Source organism: Sciurus carolinensis, chromosome 3 (assembly GCF_902686445.1).
Source record: "Sciurus carolinensis chromosome 3, mSciCar1.2, whole genome shotgun sequence".
Taxonomy (NCBI): Eukaryota; Metazoa; Chordata; class Mammalia; order Rodentia; family Sciuridae; genus Sciurus; species Sciurus carolinensis.
The window spans coordinates 65,238,287-65,247,918 of NC_062215.1; the positions used below are offsets into that span (position 1 = coordinate 65,238,287).

General features: G+C 44.2%; 1 pseudogene; it reads left to right on the top strand.

Moving 5' to 3' along the window:
- The first annotated feature begins 510 nt into the window (after positions 1-510).
- On the top strand, positions 511-2,102 carry LOC124979417 (E3 ubiquitin-protein ligase RNF4-like; annotated as a pseudogene).
- The last annotated feature ends 7,530 nt before the right edge of the window (positions 2,103-9,632 follow it).

Below are 9,632 nucleotides of genomic sequence, written 5' to 3' on the forward strand. Positions count from 1 at the left end.
TAAGAAGGGCTGGGGACACAGCTCAGTGGTGGAGCACTTGCCTAGCATGCATGAGACCCTGGGTTCAATCCCCAATTCAGGAGCTGAAGCAGGTTGTTAAACCACAGTAAGGGTTTTTCAGGGCACATGGCTTTCCCCCAAGCCAGGCTAGCAGCACCCCACTGTCTAGGATAGTATTTGTGATTTACCTATAACACTCATATTTTTAAAAGGAGTTTCTTCCAATTCCTAACCTGCCATACACTTTGCCTGGGTATACACGGAGCTAAAATAGGCCCACATGACAAAGGTTCAAGCATCCCTCTCCCTCCATAGCAGTGTGACTTGCAACTGCCAACTTCCCCTGGTCCTTATAGGACATCCATTAAGAGAGGTTTCCTCAATAACATGTATGCCTGTTCACTTTGAGCATGGATATTTGTTTTGTGACCAAATACATACTTGTGTATTTTGCTTTGTAATAAGTGAACAGAAAACATATTGAATATTTATCATCAGGCATAGATTCAGATGGGGGAAGACAACCAGAAATACTGCTTGTAAGAAAATATCTAAATTCCATCAATAAGGCTCTCAGATACTGAAAAAATGCCATATTTTCAATAGTAAAATGATAAAAGCCTGTGTTCTACTAATATTTATTCTTCCCAAGTAAGAACTTTACTCTGTCTAGATGTGCATTCAAATGGTGTCTCCAGTAAATGACTCTGATCTTGCCACTTCCCTGGCTTCTCATTTTCTCCCTGCCTATGTTGCAGAGAGCAGGAAGATAATGACACAGAACAGTAGTAATTTCCAAACTTGAGTGCCCATGTCATCACCTGCAGGGCTCCTGAAACTCAGACTGCTGGGTCCCACCCCAGAGCTTCTGATGTAATAGGTGTGGGCAGGACCTGAGGATTCTCATGCTAACAAGATTCCAGGTAAGACAGAACCTACAGAATGGGAGAAAATCTTTGCCACCTGCACCTCAGGTAGGACACTAATCTATAGGATAGACAAAGAACTCAAAAAACTGAACTCAAAAAAAAAAAAAAAAAAAAAAAACCCAAATAACCCAATCAATAAATGGGCAAAGGAATTGAAGAGGCATTTCACAGAAGAAATACAAATGGTCAACAAATGCATGAAAAAATGTTCAACATTACTAGCAATTAGAGAAATGCAAATTAAAAGTACACTGAGATTCCATCTCACTCCAGTCAGAATGGCAATTATCAAGAATACAGTAACCCAGTCTTGCTCGAGTGGTCTCCTCATCAGCTTGTGAAGGTGCTTTCTTGAGCTAGTGTGTTGGCAGCAATGTCTGCCAGACCAGACCAACCCCAGATTTGAAGATACTGAAATCTCCCTGGCTCCAAATTCTTTGTAAACCAGAGGATGAATAACCAGCAGGCACGAGAGGTTGAGAATATTCTGCTTCATTGCAAACTGGGTTAGAGATCACTTCCCTTTCTGTAGGTTGGAGTCAAGGAGCTCAGTGAGTACAAGAAAGCACAAGGGTAGAACAGTAAGTTCTAGACAAGCCCAGAAGTGAACTCGGGAAGCAGCCTCCACCTCTGGGATTTGGAGACAGAACTCATAGAACTCATGGAAACTGCTGAAGATGAAATCATGGCCCTCACCTGTGAATCTTGAGAACCTGTGGTCGTGGACCTCACTTGCAATGACTCTTGTGGGCTTTACTGTTGCCCAGCTGACCTGGAACTTGTGACCCTCCTGCCTCAGCCTCCTGAGTTGCTGGGATTACAGATTGTTGATAAAAGGAGGAGACCAAGGAGGAAATCCAGGAGGCTGACAGCTGACAGAGTAGCAATGACAAGAAGCTGGCCAGGGACAGAGAAGTGTATGTGACCACTCATACTTCCAGAAACACAGGGACCGGGGGCCACAGGACTCAGGCCCTCTGGTACTGTCAGTTTTCCCATCTGCATGGACGGACACTCAGAGATTGTACAGAATGGAAGTCTCATGGTCTCTACAGAGTGTGGCCACGTCTTCCATAGCCATGCCTCCAAGGTTCCCTTAAGAATGCTAACACTTGCCCAACTTATAGGAAAAAGATCAGCCACAAACGGTACAACCACCCCACTTATATGTGAAGTAGCAAAGCTACTCAGAAGAGATGGATGGACAGACTGGACTCTTCACATAGTATCTGCCTCCAATTTCCTGAGCTCAAAAAGACAGTTTCAAAACCCACATGGGATATGTAAACCTCTCTTTTGTTTCCAGCCCCCTTAGATCCTTTTGTTATCTGCTCTGGAGCTGGACCAGGGACCCTCCTCATCTGGCTCTGTATCTGGGCTCCTCTGGGATGGTTTCGTCCCAGAGCAGGAGAAAGGGAGTTAGGACACTGGAGTTGAAAATCGCGGCTCCAGCCTTTCTGAGCCTGCACGTTTGCCAAGAAGCTTCCCTGTTTGGAAAGCTTGCCCCAAATCTCCCAGGCACATGAACTTCCTAGGTACCTGCCAGCCAACCAGTCTGCCTACCACACAGGAACCAAGCCAGACACAGTCCACGTGGTCCAAGGGTTCCAGGGGCAGGAGTGGACGCTTGGAAAGCCCAACCACTGGACTACCTTAAGGTTCAGAGAGGACCTGTGATTCTGCCTGCACCTTGTCACTGATATGCAGTGTTTTCTGCAGGGCAATCGCCTGCTTCCTAAGAACAAAAAGTGCAATAAAGCCTGTTTTTTCACTACTTTACAGCAGTCCAGGAGATGTAGCACTGTTAGTGTCCTTCTCAGAGCCCTAATGTCACCTGTGGAGCAGTGCCTATCACATCCCATCTCTGCTCACCAACTGTTCTCAGGACCCTTACCCATGCTCCAAAACTCTCACCTGGCACAGGACATTCGAGGTCAATAGGGCAGGCATGTATTTGGGTGTCCTCTCGGTTCTGATAAAAACTGTCCTGTGTTGGCCACCTGCCCTCCAGTCCTCAGTTCCTACTGCCTGTGTCTGCCCAAGCGTAGAGACCAGGAGGTGGTGGCGGTAACTGTGGCCTTATCGGCCACTCACTTCCATACTGTTGTCCAAGCTGCTGGCACCCCTGTTTCAAAGACATTGGCCACTGGCCCTGGCCCTGACTTGGCTTCTCACCCTCCCCCACAAGTTGACACTTATTTCAGAATCTGCTCTTCTGGCCAGCTGTGCTGTGATCCTTTTGACTGCTCTGTAGGTTTGATTGGCAGAGCACGGTGGTGGTTCTTCTTCTGCAAGGGCCTGATGACAACCTCTACTCCATAGGTGTGTGGGAGCCTCAGGTTCTCTCAGAGGCAAGGAGGTGATCCAGACTGCCCCCGAGGCACTGTGGCGTTGGCCAGTAGGGGAGAGGTCCCGGTGCAGAGCAGGCAGCCTCTGCTGTCACACCCTCGTTCCTCAGAGGGCTTCAAGCCAAACCAGCAGCTTTTTCGTGTGGAACACCTTCCCAGTGGGTAAGGGGCCCTTCTGGCTTTGCTAGCAACAACTGATGTGCTGAGCACGCCCTGAAGGAGCAGGGACTCCGCACAGAACTCCCCGCAGTCGGGGCTGAGGGAGCGCGCCTCCTCTATGTGAAAGAAAAAGGTTTCAGACTTCACTCTGACTTCTCAGCTGCTCACTAACTGGCTCACTTCCAGTTAGTTTGAAGGACAGTCATGATTTTCCTCATGGAGTCGAAGAGGGTAGGAGCTTCTGTGCTCATCATAGTGATGCACCAAGTGCCTGCTCCCTGCCGGACATCATGGCCATGAAGGCCCCTCTGGGCCTCATGGAAGTGCTCTTGTTAGGTTGTAGTGACACCCAGACTTCAAAGGCTAAGGCAACTGTGAAGCTGTCAACCCATAGGTGTGGTGACAACCATTTAAAATTTTCTTTGTATTTTATCCTTAAAGGTAACTTATGTGAAGACTTAATAGAAGTTGCATTACTTCATTATCAGTTAAATTGGGAAAAAGTGTGTTTAGTTTCTACTAATAAACTGCAAGTTAGGGAAAGACTGGTGTGGAAAAAGATCCCTTTCCTCAGTGAACATAGTTCAGATCTTTCTTTGTTACATTTAAACTGTATCCATGGACGTCAGTCTGTTTTGGACTCCTTTGCTAGTGTTAAAGATGTAAATAAAACCATTCATTTAGACAAAAAAACACAGGTAACAATAAATATTGGCAAGGATGTTGGGAAAAGGTTCACTCATACATTGCTGGTGGGACTGCAAAATGGCGCAACCACTACAGAAAGCAGTATGGAGAATCCTCAGAAAAACTGGAATGGAACCACCATTTGACCCACTTATCCCACTCCTTGGTCTATACACAAAGGACTTAAAAATCAGCATATTACAGTGATGTGGCCACATTCATCTTTATAGCAGTTCAATTCACAATAGCTAAGCTATGGAAGCAACCTAGGTGCCCTTCAACAGATGGATGGATGAAGAAAATGTGGTACATATATACAATGGAATAATATTCAGTCATAAAGAAGAATGAAATTATGGTATTTACTGGTGAATGGATGGAACTGGAGACTATCATGCTAAGTGAAATAAGTCAATCTCCAAAAAACAAAAAACTGAACATTCTCTCTGATATGTGGATGTTAACATACAATAGGTGGGGTGGAGAATAGAGTTATTTGGATTAGACAAAGGGAATTGAAGGGTAGGAAGTAGAGATGGGAATGGGAAAGACAGTAGAATGAATCAAACATAACTTTCCTATGTTCATATGTGAATACATGATCAGTGAAACTCCACATCATGTACAACCACAAGAATGGGGTCCTAAGTTATACCCCATCTATGTATAATATACCAAAATATACTCTACTGTCATGTATATCTAAACAGAAAAAGTAAAATAAAAGGAGCCCAGGTACCTCTGCTCACCAGGGGCCAACCCTTTGAGAACCACTGAAACAAAGCACAGAGATGATAACAATTTGTATAATTCTTTGTGTTTCCTATTGCCTTGACTAACAGGTTAAGAAAAGGAAAATATGTATGTACAACATGTCAAAATACATTCTACTGTCTTGTATACCTATAAAGAAAGACAAAAATTTTTAAAAAGAAAAGGGAAATAGCAAGGTATTTTTATTTAATACTTACAGTATCCTTAATGCCACCTCATTTTATGGATGAGGAAACTGAAGTTCACAAATGTTGGTGACTCAGTCAGAGTTTTACAGTGAGGTGAATCCAGGGTTCAAATGCAACTTTGTTCAACTCCAAAATGTAGATTCCATTTGTTATGCTTTCCTTCCTACCAATAGTGTTTGGCCATACTAATTGCATAAGCCCAGGTCTTCTACTTTAACGGACTTAGGTGTTTTTTCCTGCAATTCAGTTGTATAGACAGAGTTCAGTCCACTGGTCTAGACCAAGATTTTGTAGTTGGTTGAGTCTCGTTTCCCCCCTATGTCAAATGGAGAACCCTCCCACCTACCCACCTTGAAGTCTCACGGTGAGAAATACAGACAGCACACATGGTCCCGTTGGCAACAAGCCTGGCCAGTGTTAGGCACACGACACTCGACAGCGGCGACATCATCCGATAGCTGATTGCTCCTCTTCCTTACCAACATCACTAATTCTAAGTGATTCGGAAGACGTGTTCTCTCCTGTGACAGCCACATTAACCAGAATTATTCTGAACACGTGATTGAGCTGTTGGCACATCTCCTATTGGCACTTATTCTATTGAAGAGTGCCATGAATATTAAATAAGATAACACTTGCCAGGAATGGTGACACGTGCCTGTCATCCCAGCAGATCGGGAGGCTGAGGCAGGGGTCTTATGAGTTCAAAGCCAGCCTCAGCAATGTCAAGGTGCTAAGCAACTCAGTGAGACCCTGTGTCTAAATAAAATACAAGAGAGGACTGGGGATGTGACTCGTGTGCCCCTGAGTTCAATCCCTGATTCCTCCCATGCACCAGAAAAAAAGATAACAAGGAAGATGCACGGAATGCACAGAAATCAATCAGCTAGAAGTAAGTACTTGTTGAGATCTACAATGTGCTAAACCTGGGGATAGAGTTCTGAGACAGGGTCCTTCCTGAAAGAATTACACAACAGTGCTGAACACCCAGGGCCTCTCACGAGCTAGGGAAGCACTCTACCACCAAGCTGCATCCCCAGCCCCAAGGATCATTCTAAGTGCTTCTTTTGGAGGTGCCAGGGATGCTTTCATAAAACCATAGGCACTGCCTTTCCAATACTGCTCTGCTTTGCTGTTTTGGATTCTTTGTTTCCCTTGTGTAGTCTGGGATTCTGTGTATTGGCCAGGAACTTGAAATCCTGTGTTCAAACTCTTAGCAGCTCAGTTTCCAATGGTCTTGTGGGTGTCAGTAGCAAAATGCTTCCGGTCTTAACACCTACCGTGCTGATGGGTGTGTGGCTGGCTGCCGCTCGCTCCCCAGGCAGCAGCAGGTGCGGGAGTTAAGAGCTTCCTTTTCCTTCTGGCATCTTTTGCATCCCAGAGCTTGCATGTCTATGCTTGGTGCTGTACCTGAGAACTCAACTGCTAGTCATGCACTTGCCAAGTTCACCAATACCTTCCTGTTGCTAAGTCCAGTGCTTGATCCTCAATCCCCACTTCAGCTAACCCATTAGCAGCATCTGGCTGAGTTGATCCCTGCGCCTTCCTCCCAATAACCAATATGTCTTCAGCTTCCAGCATATCCCACTCTCCTGGTTTGTTGTTTCCTCCTCACATCTAGGGATCGATCCAGACTGACCTACCACCTAGTCCTCTCCCTCCTGGCTCATCTGCCGTCTTTTCAAACAGCTTCACCTTTCGAGCTGCTCAGGTGAAATGTCTTGGGGTCACCCTTTATCCTCTCTTTCTCTCTCCCTCCATTCAATCCATTAGCATGTCTCATTAGTTCTACCTTCAAAATGCACCCAGAATCTCTCCCTGTCTCACCAATTCTGCTGCCAGCACCTTGTCCCAAGCCACCATCACCTCTTGCATGGATTATTTTATTAGCTTCCTACCTGGTCTCCCTACTTTGAACCTTGTACCCTTGGTAGTTTTATTCTTGACCACACTGTTAGAGCTACTCTTTTAGTTTGTCATATTAAAATTTTTTTAAATTGGAGATTGAACCCACAGGGTGATTCTTTTAGTATGAGTCAGATTATGTCACTCCTTTGTTTATAGCCCCATCTTGGTGGTGCCTCATCCTCTCAGACAAAATTCAACACTCTTAAAATGGCCTAGGAGCCCCAAGTGAGTCCCTGTGACCTCGCATACCATCCGAAGAGTACTCCCCTCCATCCCCTGATCAACCTCGATGGCCTCCTTGTGCTTGACATGACCAGGTGCATCCCACCCAGGGCCATTGCACTTGCTGTTCCCACTATCTAGCATGGTCCCTTCCCTCCCCTCTCCCAGGTAGCTGCATGATTTGCTCCTTCAGCAATTTCTTGTTGAATTGGCCAGTACCTTCTGATGGACTATGAGATTCTCTGTTTCATTTCACTCTATGTCTTCACTTAAATATAATCTCTTGGACGGCAGGGATGTTTGTAGGTTTTGTTGACTATATTATCCCAGGCACCTGGTACATGGTAAGCCAATATTTGTCCAATGCATGACTCCTGACACTGAATAGGTTCTTACTGTGTGCCAAGCACTGCACTAAGTGTCAAGTGGATCCCATAATCCCATCATCTGGCAGTGCTGTCAGGGAGCACTATTATTTTATAGATCAGGTACTAGAAATTTAGTCTAAATACCTTGTTCCAGGTCACATAGTCAGAAAGTCATAGAGGTGGCACTTGAACCCACCTAGCCTGTCTTTAGAGCCTGCATGCCTCACCCCTTTGCTGCAGTGCACTGAAGACTTGGTCAGGAGTTCCCAGCTCCAGGAGGCCTTCCTGACCCCAGCACAGGCAGCACATGACCACCCCACACCTGTGTCAATCACAGAACTCTCTTGCTATTATGATACTCTGTGTGTCTGTCTCCCCTTTAGACTGTGAGTTCTGCCTTATTCACATTTATTTTCCCAGCCTGGCACACAGTAGGTACAGTGAATATTAGTGTAGGAAACTGGAGTTGCTTGTATCTTCCAGGCACCATGGATTGATAGTAGCTGTGCAAGAGCCCCCTGACCAATCAGCTATGTGTCTGTTGCAGGGAGTGAGTCACATGGGTATTTGTTCACCTTCATCCAAGCACAGAGTAGAAACTCAGCAACTTTTTGTTGACTGGAAGGACACAATTACTTCCTTAGGGAATTGATGTGAATGTTTTAGGCCACACAGGGAAAGGTGTTTTTTTTTTGGTTTGTTTGTTTGGTTTTTTTTTGTTTGTTTTTTTGTTTTTTTGTTTTTTTGATGCATCAAAGAGAGGAATTTGGAAGAGAAGCATTTTGCCATGGGGCTCATGAAAGAGCTTTTTATGATATATTGCTATTTCTGAGTTACTGAACAGAAACCTGTGCAAAACTATATTGAACAATGTGCTTCTGCCTACAGTAACAGAAGATGCAATAATACCTACAGGTTTTAGTACAGCAATGCCCAGATGGGTACAGACAGCTACATAAGAACCTGGGGTAAGTCAAGGATATTCCTGGGATATTGATATTTTATTACCTGTCAGACATAAATGTAACTTCTTATAATTTAACTCCTCATGTTAAAAGCAGAGCATCTACATTGAGAAATGAAATGGATAAAGATTCCAATTAACTGTGGGTTCTAATAGAATAGATGGCAGTTGATTGATTTTTGCAAATAGTAGCTGTAAGACCACTTTGTAACCAAGACCCATGTTTACTCATGCTATAAACCAAAAATAGTTACATCTGTTGTAACTAATTCTGAGCTGTATCCAAATATTGTAGCTATTCAGTTACTGTGTTACTTGACCATTGTTCTAATAAGTGGAGTTTTTAAAATCTCCAGCACTTGGAGATCTTTTGTTCTATTAAGGTTTATGCAGGGTTGCTATTTGTTTTAACTCTGTTTGGTTGAAAGATAAGAACACTGGATGTGCGCAGGTGCACAAGTGCTTTGCTTAGAGCCAGAAAGCTTGTTGTGAGGCCCTGCACCTGCAAAACACCATCCTTTCCAACAAAGAAGACTAGGAAGTGACTGTCCCTCAGTCCCACCAGTTCATTCAAATCAGCTCCAAGAAAACAGATTCAAATCAGGAACCCGAACCCCACCCAGAGCCAATTCTTTTTGAACAATAACTGTTACCAATGCCTCAGGGAGGTTAGGAGCTCAGTTCTATTTTAAGTAGCATGGTTGGAGATTAACTCCATGTCATATTTAATTAATAATTAATTATATTTTACCTTATTATTTTAAAAGGACATGAGGGTTTTTACAGTTTTAAATACAGAGAAAATGAAATTTTTAAGAAGAAAGGTTGGAAGCCCATTATGACCAAGTGGGAACTATTTGCACATGAATAAATAATTTAACCATGAAATTTGACTCTGGGGTTCTCAGCACTCGGGGTCAAAACAGAAATGATTGATCATATGAATTTCATCATCATTATCAGAAAAAGAAAAAGAGGAGAAGGAGGGAGAGAAGGAGGAGGAATTAAGAAAAGGGGAAGAAGGAGGGAGGGAGATGTGGGAGAGAGAAGCAGCAGCACTTCTTTTGTTGTTGGTGGTGGTGGTG